The 19829-nt window shown below is 46.5% G+C and overlaps 1 long non-coding RNA gene across 1 annotated transcript; it reads right to left on the reverse strand.

Moving 5' to 3' along the window:
* Positions 1-18068: 18068 nt before the first annotated feature.
* LOC117537222 lies at positions 18069-18658 on the reverse strand. Its single transcript, XR_004567694.1, has 2 exons — positions 18597-18658; positions 18069-18372 (listed from the first exon to the last, which is right to left on the reverse strand). It is a non-coding gene; the product is annotated as an uncharacterized LOC117537222 (long non-coding RNA).
* Between the last annotated feature and the right edge of the window lie 1171 nt (positions 18659-19829).

Consider the following 19829-nt stretch of genomic DNA (forward strand, 5'->3'; position numbering starts at 1 on the left):
CAAATGTAAGCGTACAGTTGTATATGAAGTCAATGGAGGCTTGTAAGTGGATGCAAACAGAAAATTATTTTTGGTAGGGAAACTAATGCTGAAACTGATTGGTTACGCGTCGAAAGGTCAGCAATAAAAAGGTTAAAGTTGTTATAATTTCTACTTTGAGCATAGCGATTGGCGCCAATTTTAAGCGGTGTGAGACACCGAGGTTAGTGCTTCCGCCTAGTCGGCGCCACCGCTCTCTCAATAGAAACACATCGTCAATGTCATCACAGTGCCGTTTTGCTGCATTTCATGTGAATGCCATTTAGGTAAAAAAGTCTGTCTTTATTCACACTGTGATTCAGATCTGCTCATAAAAACGTTGGCTTCTTTGCCCATGCTATACAGTTCTCATTCATAACACTCCGTTCGATGTCTCACTATGGGATGCGCCTCATCGCGGAGCAAACAGAAGCATCAATCTCATTACGCCAATCCTGATTGGCTGGAGATCTTGACGTCAGCGTCAGGGAAATCACCCCCTATAAGTAGCTTGCGCCACAACGCATGCGCCATTCAAACACCTCTTCTCGCTTCAGAGCACATCTCTATAGTAGCCGGACAAGCTTAACGGTCCACAGACTGAACCCAAATATAACCATTTCGATCGACGGGCGCTCGCCGGCTACTCCTTCTGCTTCGCAAGAAGACGGTAATACTAACGCCAGTTAGTATTAAAATCGACCTCGCCGTTCTTTTCCCCGGAAAGTAAGGTAAGGTTTTGATTTTTCTCAAGCTAGCTACGCACCCGTTGCTAGCTAGCTTCCCCTTACTACCGACACCACGGTAGCGAGGACGCTTTTCTTTTTCTCTCTCACGGAGGAGAAAAGGATTAGAAGTATATTGACACACCAGTCAATATTCTTTGAGAACAAAGGACCCACACCGTCCCCTTTTTCTCCGGATTAAGGACGGGTTGGTAACACTTTTTCTCTCAACGACGTACCTGTTACGAGCGGGTCCTCTCCACGCCACGAGGCGAACAAGATGGACGCCTCTCCCCCTCACACCAGAGGAGTCAGGGACTCGAAGGCTCGGTCATGCGGCTGCGGGTTGAAGATAGCAGGCACAGACTCACACCAGGTCTGCCCGTCCTGCCTCGGGCTGAAACACGCCCAGGAGGCTATCGACAACCCCGGCTCGTGCGGGCATTGCGCCCTTTTCATCCGAAAGAGCCTCCACCGACGGCTAGCACACCAAGCTAGCTTGTTGGAACAGGACTCCCTCATGTCCACTGATTCGCCGTTTGGCAATCAAGACACGGGGGCGTCTGCTGCAGAGACTGAGCCCCTCACTATGTCGGTCTGGGGCTCACTAACAGCGGCAGCTGCGGAACCGGGATCCCACGCCGTGTCAGGCCGGGACCCGGTGGCGGCAAGAGACGCGGGAACGGAGCCCCACGCCTCACCAGGCGGGAGCTCCCGGCGAGACCTCACCATGGTCTCACCCGCGGGGAATGTCCTGGAATTAGACTACATGGGGGACAAAGAGGACGCCTCTGAGTCCCTCCTGTCTGATTCGGATGAGCAAGAAGAATATATCTTCATGTCATCGGCTCAAACGGCAAAGCCGGGAGCGATGGCTGCTCTCCCGGGCGATAGCACACCAACGAGGACAAGGAGGCAACTCCTCCCGGTCTTCCCGGAGATGTTGGATGAGGTGTCGGTCTCGTGGAGGGACCGACCCTTTACCAACAAGGCCCCAATCCAGGGTGCCTCCTCCCTAGACTGCGACGGTATGGAGAGGCTCGGCCTGCTCCGCATACCGCCGATGGAACTGCTGGTGGCAACCCACCTCCTACCGAGGATGGGCCCGTCACCAGGCAGGAACCCAACGCTGCCAGCGAAGGTGGATCGTTTCCAGTCAACCATGACGGAACGGTCCTACAGAGCAGCAGCGTTGTCCGCCAGGGCTCTGAACGTTTCCTCACTGCTAACCGCATACCAAGCGGAGCTCTGTGAGGATATGTCGAGTAATCCTGGACCGGCCTTTCTGGACGAGTTGGCCGCGGTCACAGACATTTGTCTCCGTGTCCAACGCTGCGCCGTCCAGGCCACGGGCAAAACAATGGGGATCATGGTGGTGCAGGAAAGAGCTAGATGGCTCAACCTCACCAATCTCCCAGACAAGGAGGATGTGCTTGACATGCCCATCGTTCCCGAGGGGATTTTCGGCTCCGCTCTTGCCTCCATGCAAAGCAGATGCGAGTCGAAAAAGAAGGAGGACGAGGCCCTCCACCTCTGCCTCCCTCGAAGGGCCCAGCCGCTGCCTTCGCAGCGGCAGCCCTTCGTCCAAGCTGCGAACCCTGCTCAGTTAAAAATACCGAAAGCGCAGAGGTCGCAGTCCGCCCTGAGTCCCCAGCCCAGGCAGGGGACGAGGGCGAGCTGGCCTAGAAAATCTCCGGTTCCGGCTGCAGCCCAGGCGCAGCCAACCCAGAATTTCGGCCAGCAGTCGAGGAAGAAGAAGCGAACGGCGCGACAGCCCCTCCTTCTCCCCTCTGTGACATAGCTGGAAGTCTACGGTTCCCCAGCTCTAAATGTGTTCCCGCCGCCTCGAGAGATGCCTCAACACCATCCTCAAGTCCGCATAAACACATGTCACACACTTATTGATTTTTCTGTCACAAATCATTTTCCGCTGACGCATCCAGGCTTCGAGCCAAGGGCGCAGCTCGGAAAAATGAAAAGAAAAACAATAAACAGCCCGTCAACTGTTCCCCTTCTGAGAGCAGCTACGGCATCTCTCAAAAGGCGGATTACAGGCGGGTCTGTGAAGGCACCACCGTCACACGCATGCGCAGTGCCGTCTGGGGTTTTTAAAAGCACCACCGCCACGCGCATGCGCAGTGCCGGCTGGGGTTGTGAAGGCACCACCGTCATGCGCATGCGCAGTGTCGGTGGGGATTGTCGAAAGGGGGCACCACTGTGTTCAGACACTAGAGGGCCCCATAACACAACAAATAGAGACTCAGAGGGGAAGAGATGTGACATCTCCACTGGCTCTAAGGAGCATGCAGTGGAAGATGCTCACATCATCTGCTTGGGTTTTCAAGACAGTAACACAGGGCTACAGACTCCAATTCGCTGTCACCCCCCCTCGCTTCTCGGGCATTCTGCATTCGCAGGCCCGAGGAGAGTCAGCCCATATTCTGGAGAAAGAGATTTTCTCTCTCCTAGAAAAGAGGGCTATATCTATTGTACCCGCCGAGCAGAGTCAGGGCGGCTTCTATTCCAAGTACTTCCTCGTTCCCAAACGGGGAGGGAACGGAATTCGGCCAATACTTGATTTGAGGGCTCTGAACAAATATCTAAGAAGATATAAGTTCAGAATGCTCACTCACACATCTCTGCTGCGGCTCGTGCGACAAGACGACTGGTTCACATCAGTCGACCTGAAAGATGCGTATTTTCACATCCCAGTATATTACCCACACAGGAAATATCTGAGATTCGCATTTCAGGGGATCTGTCATGAATACAGAGTACTCCCCTTCGGTCTGTCTCTCAGTCCAAGGGTGTTTGTACAATGTACGTATTCGCCTGGCGACCTACCTGGACGACTGGCTGCTTCTCGCACAGTCGGAGCAGGAGGCTGTTACGCAGATGAATGTCCTCGTAAAGCACCTGCTCAACTTGGGTTTCATAATAAACACAGAGAAGAGCATGTTGTGCCCCGCGCAGACTATACTCTTCCTGGGTTTACACCTGAACTCGGTGCCCTTTTCAGCTCGCTTGTCAGCGGATAGAGTGAAAGCTTTCAGAGCTTGTCTCGCTCTTTTCCAGCTGCGCAAACATGTTCTCTTCAGATCATGCCTGCGATTGCTGGGGCTCATGGCGTCAGCAATCCTGGTCGTACGACTGGGACGCTTACACATGAGGGCCATGGCGCGCGGAGAGTGATGGTTACTGTGAAATGCGTAATGGCACTGCGCCACTGGCTGCACCCGACTTTTCTAGTACGAGGTGTGCCTATGGGTGCTGTCCTTTCACGGAAAGTGGTCACCACGGACGCATGTCTGACAGGTTTGGGAGGTATTTATGAAGGTCGCCCGGTGAGGGGTATCTGGAGCAAAGACCTCCAGCGGGCACACATAAATTACCTGGAGCTTTTAGCGGTGTTTCTCACCCTAAAACGCTTTCTGCCTTTCCTCAGGGGACATCACGTCCTTGTGAGGACAGACAATGCGACCACAATATCGTATATTTACCGCCAAGGGGGTTTGCGTTCTCTCCAGTTACACACACTGGCGCGCAAACTTATCCTATGGAGCGGTAGGTGTCTCCTCTCTCTGAGAGCGACGCACGTACCGGGAGTGAGGAACCTCGGGGCAGATCTACTGTCCAGAGGTATACCACTTTATGCAGACTGGACTCTACATCCAAGGATTGTGAGCCAGCTGTGGGTGCGTTACGGCAGAGCCGCGGTGGATCTGTTCGCATCGAAAGACAACGCTCAGTGTCAGCTGTTCTTTTCGATGCGCGATCTAAATGCACCGTTAGGCGTGGATGCACTCGCGCACAATTGGCCCCCGGGCCTTCTGTACGCGTTCCCACCCCTGGCTCTGATACCCCCAACTCTGGCCAGAGTGAGAGAGCAACGCCACACACTTATCCTGATAGCTCCGCACTGGCCAGCTATATACTGGCTAGCAGAGATATATCAGCTGCTGTGCGGGCAGCCATGGCAGCTCCCACTACACAGGGACATACTGTCCCAAGCGGGGGGGGGGCGATCTTTCACCCACACCCAGAGCGCTTGGCTCTATGGGCCTGGCCCGTGAGTGGTACAATCTAAATACAGTGTGACATGACGCTGACCCTGGCAGCTGCCAAGCGAGCCAGTGGCACTCATGCACAATCTGTACAGTTTTCATGCACTCAGTTTGCCCCAGGGCAAACAGAGTGTGGTTGAAGCCTGACCCTGCCTTTATCTTAAGGCTGTCGGTTCGGGTACCACATTTGACATTAAGGCATCCTCCCCGCCACTGTATTCCTCCGGGGAACAGCGGCCGGATTTGCCGTGTCCAGCCCGTGCTGTACGCACGTACAGGGACAGATCAAGGGTGCTTCTTCATAATGACCAACCCCTTGTGTCCTGGGCTAACCCTTATAAGGGCAAGCCTGTTACTAAGCAACGGCTCTCCCACTGGTCTGTGGAAGCAATTGCTTTGGGGCTCATACGAGTCAGAGTTCGCAGGCACCCTCGGGTCCGCGAGCTCTTTCGACTCAGAGTCTGGCTGCATTCTGGACTCTGTCCAGGATGTCTCCCATCAAAGACATTGGTGCAGCGGCGAGCTGGTCCTCACCGCTCACTTTTGTCTGCCTCCTAACAGGCTGGACGTTCTGCTCCCAGTGTGACTCAAGCAGTGCTGGGCACCTGGTTGAGTCAGAGCTCTACCTGTTAAGTTCTGGTTGGTTTGGTGATTTTCGAGATAAGCTCGTCTGGCAATACGGGAGCTACAATTTCCCATAGTGAGACATCGAACGGAGTGTTATGAATGAGAACTATAGGTTACTTACGTAACCCCAGTTCTCAGAGTAACATGAAGTGAGATGTCTCACCAGACGGCCCTCCTTGCTATGGTGAAGCGAGAAGAGGTGCTTATTTTGAATGGCGCATGCGTTGTGGCGCAAGCTACTTATAGGGGGTGATTTCCCTGACGCTGACGTCAAGATCTCCAGCCAATCAGGATTGGCGTAATGAGATTGATGCTTCTGTTTGCTCCGCGATGAGGCGCATCCCATAGTGAGACATCTCACTTCATGTTACTCTGAGAACTGGGGTTACGTAAGTAACCTATAGTTGTACTTAGTGTCATGGCAATCGGTCCAGTAGGCCTCTAACAATGGGACAACAAAAAAAAACCTAACAATAAGCATAACTGCTTTGTCGGAGGCAATACGGCAGTTGATTTAGCACAAATAAAACCAAGAGAAAATTAATTTGAATTCAATTGGAACACACCTTGCCTTACTCACATAGTTAGGGTTAAAGGCAGATTCAACATATACGCTACACTGTTATGTTTTTCTTTCACCTTATTTTCACTTTCTGTCAATGCTAGAAACATATAGTGGCAGTTTAATAAATCATCACCTTAACCTCTAACCCTTTGATTCAATAAATCTTCAGCTACCAGGTGCAGAGGGAATATCACCACGCTAAAGAGAAGTCACTCATCTCTTTCAACCTCACAACACATCCACACACTTGCAACCTAAGAGAGACACATTTACTTTACAAAAACACTGAAGAATGGCAGGCGGATGGTGTTTTCACAAACACCACCAACAGGTCATGTCGGCCACAGCTCGAGATGCTTTTTAAGTCCACAACCTTTTCTAACTGCTCCTACAGTAAGCATACCAGACATCCCAGAGCATTGAAAAGATGAGAAGTGTTTACAAAGAGATCACAGTATTCCACCATAAGATTGTAACTTTTTACTGAGACCCGCTAACGCTGTGACGTGAATCTACAGATAGAAAGCAGCTGAGAAACTGAACCCATGTTTACCGGGCGTTCTTTATGAACAAACACAAAACTGCAAAAAAAATGCTATGCTTTTTCAGCATATTAGAGATGATATTTGCAGTAAGACATATGAGATTGAATTGCAAGTGTTGCAAGTTGACTCATTTAAAACGTGAGACTGTTATTTAATACATATGTCCATACAGTTTCTTGAAGGTTTTATTGTATTGGTCTTTCTGTTTATTTAAAGGAACCAATGTGCTTTTTATTATTATAATGTTGTCATATTACCGTTATTATGTCACTTTTCATGAGTTTTGACGGTTAAAGTTCCCTTTCCTACACAGTACAACATCTACTAGAATGACAATTAAAGGGGTCATGGGTCACGCTAAACGCTTCATTCATTCATTAAAAAAAGAAGGTGGAACTAATAAATGGAGTTGACACAAATCGGAAGCCACCATCATCGGACAAGGCACAAACCCCTGCTTTTTTATAAAATAAACATCATGCTTCGTGAAGAATATCTTCTAACTAGAGATTGAGACCATAAACGTATTAGTCAAGTTTCAACGAATAAGTAATAAGTCAAAGTGGGGTCATTTTCTTATAGACTTCTTTCAAATCTGACGTTTCGCCACCTGTATGTTTGTAGGTTTGTAAGAAGAAAATGTAAGATTCCACATTGTCTTCACTTTTCCTTAACTTCCCAATTCAGATTAAGCAATCATTGTAAAAATATTTGACCTTTTTTTTAACCCTAATACACAAAGCTATGTATATGGGAAACACTGCACAATAAAAAACAATGGTGCCTTTCCGAGATCCATGATTTGCATAGTAAAAATACTATTTATCCATCTTTATTTGTATTCAAACACATCAACGTTACAGTAAAAGTATAAACTTGCCAAATGACTGTCCATTACAGATAATGTTTCTTTTACGAGTCATGGACACGTTGTTTGAAGAAAAGAGCTGCACTGTCCACTGGGTGTATTATGTTAATTACGTTTCATTTGTGTCTGTCGTGATCATGGGTAAATATGAGATGACTAACACCAAGAAACAAACAGCTGCAGCTCTGCCTCCTCATCTTAACCCAACTCCTCTCTCGCGTGCACTGCATCGGTCACTGGGCTAACTTTTTTTATTAGCTTTGACCTTTTTATTCTCTAAAATGTATGATATCAACGGGGGCAGCAGATATACATACACAGAAAGAGAGACGCGATGTCCAGTAGACGTTGTGATGTGGTGCCAGCAGAAAATAGAATTAATATCGTGCCAGCAATCTTATTAAAACTCCCACCCTAGCCCCACCCACTACCACACACATACACACACAATGGTCCTTGCCAAGCAATCCTATTAAACAATGAGTGTGGCATTTAATCTCTTAACAAGAAGTGGGGCTGGGGGGAGGGGGTGATCTGTGGACAGGCAGAGAAGGGACAGGAATATTTGCTATTTCTCCCCCACTCTGTTTTGTCCCCCCCCCCCTCTGTTGTGTAGCAGCTCCTCATTATAGAATCGCTTTATTCAAGGTGTGTGCGAGCGATAACTCATAACAATGCTTCAGTAAGGTAATGCGCAGTAGAGTCAGCACCATGGCCATCCCTTGTATTATGTAATGAATGGATCTACAGGGAACATTTAAATGGTATCGGTTAAAAGCTGAAATAATCCTGTAGTGTATATGGTTCCAAATAAACAGCAATGTGAGATGCAGCACACACACACACACACACACACACACACACACACACACACACACACACACACACACACACACACACACACACACACACACACACACACACACACACACACACACACACACACACACACACACACACACACACACACACACACACACACACACACACACACACATTTGAATACTTTATTTGGTTCCACAAATTATATTACATAAGACAGGGAATCAAATATATCGGGGCTAAGCAGCACAGAACACTTAGGGGAACACATAGCACCTCCTTCTCCACACGGCTAAGCTGCCAATAATAGCTGAAACAGAGCAATATTTGGCAATTTGTTTGGCTTTTCTCTTTGACATTCCAGCAATTCTCAGACCAATCATGGTGCATTTATATACATGGCCAAGACTTCCGAATATAAGTATGCTGTATCTACACTTGTACCCAAAGCTGGTTATCACATCGAGCAGTGGTTGGTATTTGATATACTTGTCCTGGAAAGCCTGGTCCATGTACAGGTCAAAGGCACAGCCTACTTCTAATATTAGCACCTCCCTGTGGTTGGTGTCAACAAAAACAACATCAGGTGTATTTGGGATGTTAGCAAAGACATCATTGGTAAAACCAAACCATTCTGGTAGCACTCTAGCGTGCTTGTACATTGCTGCGCTAGATGGTAAGATGTTTCGTACCGCATCAGACACAATGTCCACAATACGGTCATGACGGGCTATGTACAGGCGTTTGTATGCATTACATCCATTTGTTATGTGTGCAATGGATTCTAGGTGTTGTTGTGAATCCTGATGGTTTAAACAGAATGGAGTGTGAATGCGAGGGTACCAGGTGGACAGATTGTACTTAGTGGGTAATACCTGCAGTCTTGCTTTGATGGTAAATGTCAGAACATCCTCACCAACAGCGGCGTTCTTAAACACTGAGTGTGAGACTGAGTGGTCAGCAAACCCCAAACAGGCTAGTTTTCCCTGTAGTCTGAGTCCACACCAGTGCTGCCTGATCTCAGACTGCTTCATGCTGAGCAGAACCCTCCTTGCAGAGTCTCTGTGCAGTTCCACAGTCTCTTCCTGAGGTGTTGTGATGTCGGCCTTCACAACCACACTGGGGTCTGTGATCAGTTCATCAGAGACAGGGACTTCAGTCTGTGTGTTGAGTCTTGTCCATTTCAGCTGGACTCCAGTCCGATTGCAGAGGTCATTGAGATCTGGCCAGTCAGACCAGACCCCGAAGCCCCTGGCCTGAGAGTCCAGTTTCCCAGAGTCTTTCCTCCTGAAGCCGAGGAAGTTGTTCTGGTCTGCGCTGGCCAGGGGGATCTTCCTTCTGTGTAGATCCAGCAGGAGAGAGGCCCTGGCCATTTCTCTTACGGTGACATCATCATTGTTAAGCATGTGGATCAGGTGGGCTAGCCTGGTGGCTATGTAGGTCCACTCGACATTGGGGACTCCCAGCCCCCCCTCTCCACATGGGAGAAAGATGATGCCCCGTGTGGAGTGTGTGTTGAGGCCCACCCACTTTCTGACCAGCTGGACAGTTTTGTTTGTCATTTCTCTCAGTGCCTTGAGAGGGATGTGTACATTGGCAAAGAGATGTTGAATTTTAGCCAAAGCCACCTCTCTCACAGCCTGGAGCTTCATGAGGACGGGGAGGGGGGGACAAGTCAATCAGGTGGAGACGATGGAAAAACTCTGTAGCGAGCTCCTCGACCTGCTCCCCCCACTCGCCAGCGATGTTAAACCTGTGGCCAAGGTATGGGTAGGTCTCATTACGGGAATACACCTTAATGGGTTGGCCCATTACAAGAAAGGAGGGGGGCTTGTCGTTCTTGGCCTTATACCAGCAGTTGCCTCCACTGCGGCGCTCATGGAGTACGGCACACTTAGCTTGCTTCACCTCCAGCCCTGACCATTGGAGGAACTCATCAGTGCGCGCCAGCATGTTAATGATGACATCCTCTTGTCGTGATGACACCTGCACGTCGTCAGCGTATCCCTGAACAGGATTTGGGGATTTGACATGCAAAGGAGCGCACTGGTAAATCCACTTCATCCATTGGTTGAGTGCTAGGATGAAGTTCACGGCACTCCAGGGACAGCCAGTTTTTATTCCCACCTTCAGTGCAATCGGCTCTGTGAGCTGCTGCCCACATATAACCTGGAGAAATGAACCTTGGTACACATTGGATACAATATTCACCAAAGGCTGAGGCAGGTGTATTTCCTCTAATGCTTGTAGCATCACCTCATGGGAGAGTGTACCAAACGCGTCTCTAAAGTCCAAAAACACTGTGTAGAATTTAGATGATCCATGTTTGAAATCATCTATTCCGGTTTTTAAGCAAAACACATGTTCGTTCATTCCCTGTCTGTTGATATATGCTTTCTGATGGGGGGAGAGAATCCCTGTGTCCACCAGCCAGGGTAAGATGCGGGTGAGTAGGCACTTCATAAAGACTTTGTATACAGTAGGCAATAGTGAAATGTCACGCCAAGTGGAAGGATCATCTGGGACATTTTCCTTTTTTGGTATCCTGTGAATGAGGGCCCCTTTCCATGAAGCAGGCACCTTCTCATTGATCAGGCAGGCATTGAAGATGTGTGTGAGTGTCTGTGTTGACGTGGGCCTGGTAGCTCTCAGCGTCTCATAGATGACCCCGTCAGATCCACTAGCCTTGTTATTAGGAAGAGAAGCCAGAACTGCATCCACCTCCTCTGTTGTAAAATCCTGGGTATCTGGGAAATAGCCTGGCTCTATTCTGTCAATGAAATTGTACCAAGGGGGCGTGGCCAGGGGAGTAGCCCTCGGCACAGTTTGACATTTGGCTTTATAGTAGTCATACACATTGGCTGTATCACTAACAGTGGGTGTGGTTTCCGGAAAACAGCTGTTATTTAAAATGATATCGATTGCCTTTGATTTGCGGTGTTGCCAGAGATATGCCAGCTTGTTCCTGGAAACTTTCCTTTGCTGCCGTTGTGTCTCTGTCCCGGCGGCCCGCAGCGCTGGTTGTATTCTCTCACGGATGAAGCGAAGCTGCATTTCTATCCAAGGTGTCAGCGAGTCAGCTGTAAGGTCCACCGGGAAGTTGTCAGAAAGAGGGAATTTCTTCAGGATTCTGGCGACATATTTCAGAAGCTGGAATCCGTAGGGACGCGAGTTTCGTTGCGTCGCGGAGAATATTCCATTAATGAAAAAAGCGCTGGTCAGGATTGTCACCAGCCTGCCCCACTTCTCTGCGCCTCCGGGAGTAACAGCAAAGTTAGATCTTACCTGGAGCAGTTTTGTGTCCAGTGTCCCCCTGTACGCTCTTTCATCTCTCTGGAAAGTAATCCACTCACAATCTGACAATAATCGCACATATTGCTCGAAGTCTACACGAACATCTCCGGCCTGTGTTGGGCTTGGGTCGCAGACGTTCAGGCGTTGTTTGTAGACCCGCCCGCTGTTCAGGGCTTGTTTAAAGGCCAATCTCAGCGTGGTAACGAGACACATTGTGTACCAAAAGCGTCCAGTGCATCTTATATCCCCACTGCAATAACGATGGCAGTTACAACGGGTGTATGTGAGCTTAGATGTTAAAAAAAGGTGAGCGAGTTCCTCTCACCACTCATGCGTGGCCGCCATGACACACACACAAGTATAGTAATGCTAGGCCACACACACACACACACACACACACACACACACACACACACACACACACACACACACACACACACACACAATGCATACCGAATTAGCCACCAAATAACTATATCCATACAGTTGTCTCATGCAGGTAATGTATAATATGTACATTATGCATATGCACATGACAGCAGCTCTTTAATGGTTCTTCATTATTTGCTGCACAGACATTACATATTACTTGTTAGACGCTTTTATCCAAAGCGACTTACATACTCAATACTGTGGGCAATCCCCACAGGAGCAATTTTGGGTGAAGTGTCTCACCCATAGGGACACAACGACATGCTGACTGCAGTGGGGTTTGAACTTGTGCTCCCCTGATCCGAACACCAACGCACAACCCACTGCACCACACGCCTCCCAGACCATTTCCATAAGAGTGGCATGATACTGGAGCAAAATTATAATTCAGCATTACAGGACAGTATGGTATGCATGATATACTCACAATTTAAATGCAAACAAATAGTCATATTAAATAATGATATCCGCAAAATACAACTAAATGAGAATTATTAAGTGTAGCGCTGCAACCAGTTATGTTTTAACTAGCCAGAAAACAGTCAACAAATGTTGGGAAACACATTGGAAAAGTAACCAAAGTTGATTCGTCCATATATCTCTGTATTCATCTCTGTGTTGCACTTTAGGAGTGATTACACATTTCATTATTATAGCTTCAATATTCATACTTCTACAGAGATTTGCCCTTTGACTCAGAACTACCCCAATCACAAAAATGCAGTGGCGAACCGTGTCTATCACAACTGGACCTTCTGTAGACACACACACACCCCCCGCCACCGCCACCGCCGCCTCCCCCCCCCCCCCCCCCCCCCCCCCCCCCCCCCCGCGGCATTATAATGTCCGTCTTTTCACTGAATTGTCGTCTTGAAAAGGGTACTCACAAAAATTCCGCAACAACTTCATAACTTCATCTTCACCTGTTGCACTTGTCATTTCAACGTTAAAAACAATAAAATGGCATGAATTGCTTCGTCGCATCTAGATCCTCTGTCTCGAGCCAGTTAACTAGCGGGCCTTCTACCTGGAACCGAGGGAAACTCTGAAAGAACACGCCCATTGGCTACAAATCAATATATGATTGGTTGATCCAACTGTCAGTCCAAACGTACGCTCTCATTCAGTGCAACGGACAGGGCATTCTATCAAGGATGTAGAATCAGTGCTGGAATTGGGCCGGTACTCACCGGTACGCAGTACCGGCACTTCTGGTTCTGACCCATGGAGTACCGGCACTTCTTGCTCAGTACCGGCATGCTGGCGGTACTCCGGTACTCATGCACCGTGCCAGTACTCAACACTCTCCCGCCGTTCTTATTATACATCCATATATATATATATACAGCCGCCCGGTACTCAGTAGATGCGTCATGAGGTGCCGAACGGACATTCTCATCGCTCTAACCGCTGGAGTTTCACAGCGGCTGTCAGCTGTTTACTCCTGTCATTCAAACAGAACGTGCTGGAGAGGGGGCGGGGCTTATCTTCTCCATGTAAATACTGTGGTGGAAACGACTATGTCAAAATTAACCTATTTGACCGTGATTTAATAGTAATACACGTTTCAAAATAATAATAATAATAATAATAATAATAATGCCGAAGTAACAACATACTGAAAACTGTTAGTAAAACCATGTTTTAATGCTTTACAATTTACATACCTAGATGCACGTGTGTTGTGTTTATGCAGTGCAACTCCCACCCAGTGGGTGGCTATGTAGAGTGATAGAACAGAGCAGGCACGCCCCCGAGAGAAGGAAAGCAAGTCACGTCACAAATTAGCATTTCTAAAATGTTAGCGTGGATTAATAAAAGTGCAAAAAGACAGCGGTTGTCGCCGGAAGAAACTTCAAATACAGAGAATGCTGTGCCTGTGTTGGAAATTGTGTCTGATGGGGAGCTTTCTTTGGTTGATCCTCCTGCTCCAAGTTCTAGTGCATTAGCATTAGCACTAGCTCCGCCGCCTCCTCCAGAGCCTCTAACGTTAGCTGCTGCTGGCGCAACTGCCACCACCAACACCAGGCAAAGCATGCACCTGACTGCTGGACAACGGACCAGGTGCAATATTTTTGCAAGACCAATGCATGGCTCCTTCTTAAAGATAAGAAGCTAGGATGTCGGATATGCAGAGATGTCAAATCTTTGGGAATACACACTGGACAAGGACTGAAACTGTCAACTGAATGGGGTGAGTGTGCAGTGTCTCATTTCGGTGTTGACAAGGGCAAACAACAAGCTAGCCTGAGAAAAAAAATCAAAGAACATAAAGAATCACAAGCCCATGTAAAAGCTGCTGACATCCTTACATCTGCTTCATGTGAAACTATTCAACATCAAGTGCAGTCTATGCATACATCTGAATTAGACACCACTATCAGAGTTTTTCGAACGACATATAAAATTGGCAAACATAGCCGGCCATTCACAGACATGCCAATTGATTTGAATGTACAGAAACTGAATGGGCTGAACGTGGGCAGGGTTTTGCACTCCAATAAAACCTGTGGCGAAATCATCGACCACATAGCTCATGAGCTGAAGAAAAAAATGGCAAAAGACATTACAGAAAACCAAAGAAAACTCTGTGTTTTGGTCGATGAATCTACCACTATTAGTGGTAAAACGGTGCTTGTTGTGTGCCTACGCTCAGCATTAGCTGATGCTGAGCCCGAAACGTTTTTTTGGGAGCTGATCGAGTTGGATGGAACAACGGCTGATGACATCACAAAGGCGTTAATGGAGTGTCTTGGAAGAGATTTTAACGAGGACTTTTTAGGTCAGTGTTTCGTTTCTATTGCATGTGATGGGGCTTCAGTCATGCTAGGGAAGAGAACAGGCGTTGCTACCCAGTTGTGTAGTAAATTCTCAAGCCTGTTTGTGTGGCACTGCTCCAATCATCGTCTAGAGCTGGCAGTTGGGGATGTGGTCAAGGAGGTCTCAGGGCTCAATCATTTCCAGATCTTTTTTGACAAACTCTATTCCTTGTTCCATGCCTCCCCCAAAAATCAGAGGCAGTTAGCGCAGTGTGCGCAAGCAGTCGGACAGCGTCTCCTGGTGATAGGGCGTGTTTTGTCCATCTGCTGGGTGGCTTCAAGTGAAAGGAGCGTCAGAGCAGTCTGGGAAAACTACCGAGTGCTTCATGATCACTTCACAAATGCTGCAAACGACACGAGCAGGGATTCCAGAGACAGAGCAAAGTACAAGGGCCTGGATGATGTGCTCACATCTGCAACGTTTGTCAGCAATCTGGGACTGATGTACGATGCGCTCACAGAGCTCAGCGACCTCTCTCGGCAACTCCAAAAAAGAGAGATGACACTGCCTACAGCAGATAGGCTCTTAACTCGAGAAATACGAGTTTTTGAATCCATGGACACCATGCCTGGCCCACACATGACTACAGTTCATACAGCTCTAGCTGAGAAGTCCTTCAAGGGTGTTGCCCTGCGTGAGAATGGCAGGCTTGTACAGATTCATGCAGGTCAGTTTTTCCGCAGTATGGTAGAGAATCTGAGACACAGAATGACTTCCACAACCTCCTCTCATGTCAGCACAAGAGAAATCCCATTACATGGCCGGGAGGCCCGGGACAATCAGCTAATCCAGGACATGAAAGTTATCCATCCTGGAAGTTGGCCTGAAGAGGAGTTAGACGTACAGTATGGGGACGTAGAGGTGCTACGTTTGTGCGAAGTGCTGAAAGTGGACAGAAGAGAGACTGTTCAGGGCTTTCGCGAATACAAGGAAACCAGGGCATCCCGTACACCTGCTGCCATGGAGCCTCTACTGAAAGCAGTCCGAACCATCGCTGTCTCCACTAGTGAGTGTGAGCGGGCATTCAGCTGCATGAACAATATCCTTACTGCAAAAAGGAATGCTCTCTCTGTCAGCCGACTGTCCAGCCTGGTTTTCATTAAATGTAATGGACCATCACTAGGACAGTTCAATCCGGAACAGTATGTGAGGTCCTGGCTGGCAAAGGGAAGGAGAAGTGCTGATGAAAGAGCCTGTCCAGCTCCAGCCCCTGATACTGATGTCCCCAAGGCCTTCTGGAGCCTTTTCTAACAATGTGAAGTATATTGCAAAGCAGCTCACCCAGTGAGAAGACTTTTGGCATAATGTGCCGATTTGTACAGATCCTGGAGATAGAAGGACTTCAGACCAACCAGGGAGTTATCTGATCAGCTTGGTGTTCAATGTAACTCTTTACCATGGCTCAGACTTTGTTACTTGCAGTTACAGTTTCTCATTTTAGATTGTGCAAATGTTGCATTTGTTTTTACATGTTCTTTGTTCATGCTCTTTATCATTTTTCTGAGTTGGAAAGTTAGATTGCATCATAGTTTACTTTATACATATTTGTATTCTTCAGTGGTGAAGTATATTGCAAAGCAGCTCAGCCATGTGAGAAGACTTTTGGCACTTTTTCGTTTTTCGTTTTCTGAGTTGGAAAGTTAGATTGCATTCAAAATGTACAGAAATACTTAATTTTGTTAAAGCTTTTTATAAAAAATGCTTCTGACCAGAGCTTTGTTTCCTTGTCATTAATGTTGAACACCACCAGAGGGGCTCTCACCTGAAAGGTCTCTGCTTCATGTGTCTTCAGCAGAAGATCTAGACTTTGATTGCTATATTTTCAGTTAATATTGACCTTACTGAGCTTTAGCCATATCCGCTGCCTATCATAAACAATGTTAAGTACAGTGAACCTTTCTAAAATATACAGTAGTAAAGAGACAAACCCACCAGCATTATAGTAGCCAAATTCTTGTTTGTGGGCTGTATATATAAAATTGACTTGAAAAAGTTGCTGATTTTAGAGTACTGGCACCTTTTTCATTCCAATTCAAGCACTGTGTAGAATACCTTGGTTGAAGGACAAGATCTGATTGGTTGCTTTCTTTTCTAACACGAAACCACTGAAATGCGTAGTGCATGGTCCGAGAAGGACAAACAAATCAACGTAACACTGTAATATTACAGATCAACAACACAGATACGATTCTCATTTATTCATTTTATATACATTTTATTTATATAATTAAATCAATTTTTTTTTTGTTTTATCTGAGTGTTCCAGGGTATTCTCTGAATACCTTGAAGGCCCTGACGGTTCGCCACTGCAAAAATGTCTGAACCTTTACATACGACTTAATAGCTAAAGTCTGTCAACATCCAGGGCCGGCCGTTGGCATAGGCAGTATAGGCGAATGCTAACCCCCAAAACACACCAGGAGCGTCTGCGTCGGGTTACGGCCGCGCCGCGGCGGTCGTAAGGATCGCGGCCACTCTAGTCAATGGGTGCTATTACACCACACGCGCCGTGTTACGGCTCAGACGCGTCCCAGAAGCGGCTCGGCGCAGCGCTTCTCTAAAATTAGGATGAATCCTATTTTTGCCGCGGCGCAGCCGTAAGGTAAAGTCGGGCAGGCAGCCCCCCCCTCGCAGGAAGTGGAAAGGTGAGCATCCGGGCCAGGCCCATCCCCCACATATACTAATTTAGCAGACCCCACAACACCTCCACTACGAAACGCACCATGGACGACGAGGTGTTCATAATGGAAGTGGAGAAACACACAATTGTATATGATGTAACCAATGCTTTTTACAAGGACAACATCAGAAAGGACAAGGCCTGGTTTTTAGTCGCTGCAGTTTGTGGAGTGGAAGGTAACAACTACATATTAATGTTTTAAAGTTAATTAATACTTGTAGGTACAGTACAGAGCCATTCAGTAGTTTAACATCTTGTGAAAGTCGTTAAAAAACTGTTCAGTAAACTTGCATTTCACAATAAAGTAAGATCTTATTTCCTATATCAAGATTATTATATTATTATTATTTTGTATTTATATTTTTATAAATATTGGTTTTTTAACTATACTTTATCTTGTGAATTTCGCCCAGGGATCAATACAGTTGTGTTTAACTCTTTATAATGATATTATATTTTTGTATTATAATTTGTTTTTATTCATGTGTTATAACAACTACCCAAAATACTCTCAATAATGTTTAAATACAGTATGCTGTGGTGGAAAACCTTGCATTTATAGTCAGATAAATTGTGAGGACAGACAAGAATAATTTGGCAGTCATTTGTCAGACAAAACTATTTATTATAAATTGTATTACATACACAGAAAAAATATGCTTGGGTTCTATGGCAGCTCTGAAATGTGTGGATTGTCTGGTCAGTTCAGGGCCCAGGAGGGACAGAAGTTCATCCATCTGCTCTGCACTCATCCGAAAATATTGGTGGCCACGAGGTGATGAAAATCACCTTGTTGTCTCCTTTGCTGGTTGAGGGGGTGCACCCATAACCGGCTCCTTCTCCTCCCCCCATCCCCCCGTAGTCTTTCAAGTAGGAGAATACATGCCAGCGTTCTCCTCCGGTTTACAGGCACTGTAAATGATATATATATAGAATAATTATGATGATGAATGCATATTTTTTTACCACTAAAATACAGCAACACATCTTTGATTCATGTCGTTTATAACTGGAATATTACAATTATGATTAACTGTGTCTGTAGTCTACAACACAACAAAATAGGAAATAACAACAATAAACACGATTTAAACAGACACAAACATAAACCATTTAACTACGTATAGCCTACTTACTTGTAGAAGTACAAATGTCCAGGAAATATTCCAAAATCAACAACAACTGCGAGGCTGCACACACGACGCTCCGCTTCCGCAACGTTTTGAAACGCGTCTGGTGTGTGTTGTCGCAGGAGGAGGTCGCAGCGTGGCGCAGCCGCAACGTAACGCGGCGCAGACGCTCCTGGTGTGTTTTGGGGGTAAGGGCACATCAACCCATCGGGGGCGCCGAAAATTGGGGAGAAAAAAGTTAGACATTTAAAAAATAATTTTTTGGGAATTTCATAACAACACAATTTCTCGATTTTGGATCAACAAAGTATGGGCTCAAAACAGTCTCATAATACACACATGCACACAGAAGGATTCACACTTGTATTTCATGATCCGCAAAAGGATTCACACTTGTATTTCCGTATCCACACTGGATCCACACAAATGTGTTCCGTTTCATATACATGTAAATAAAATCCAAATACAGAAAAAAGTTTTACATATGTATTTTTGATCCTCACATATTTGTTTTCTGTCTAAAACCTCTGAACCTGCAAACACAAACCGCTTTCTGTGCATGGATCGCTGTGCATTCGTGTGTGGGTTTTTTGAGACTCCCCTGACGGTCAGCCGATTCGTACTTGTAATTTTTCTATCTATAGCCAATCAGATGTCTCCTAAACTCTAAGCCAATCACATGAGCGCGCCCCCACGAGGGTAGATGTCTTGCGTTGAGCACCATAGCCTCAGGTTATGTGAGCTTAGAGTACAATTAAGTCATTATTTTTCTTTTAGTCTTCCTTATTCCACAAACTAATAATTATATTAATTTATTCTGATGTCCTTTATGGCCATGGCGTTGTCACAGAAGTAGAAGGCCAATCCTAATGTGCTGTTTAATAAAGAGCATAGCCTCAAATGTATATGGCTAATTTGTTCTTTAGTAAAACATTACTTTGCAAATTATTGAATAGCAAGCTTAACCAATACAATTGTGTAAATATTACAAAAATTTAAAACTGACCCAACAAATTAAAGTACTTGTGTAGTATGCAACTACTTGAGCGACACTGAGATTCAGTGATGAAACGTAATTGCGACCACTGCCATTATGTATGATAAGCATGGTCATTTCATTGTTACCAATGGTAGAAAGTAATTAAGTGTAATTGTTTTGTAGTCATCAAAACAATTCCATGTATTGCCATGTTATAATTCTACTCAAGTACAATTCATAGGGTTGTACTATTGACATCA

This window comes from Gymnodraco acuticeps, unplaced genomic scaffold (genome assembly GCF_902827175.1).
Source record: "Gymnodraco acuticeps unplaced genomic scaffold, fGymAcu1.1, whole genome shotgun sequence".
Classification (NCBI taxonomy): Eukaryota; Metazoa; Chordata; class Actinopteri; order Perciformes; family Bathydraconidae; genus Gymnodraco; species Gymnodraco acuticeps.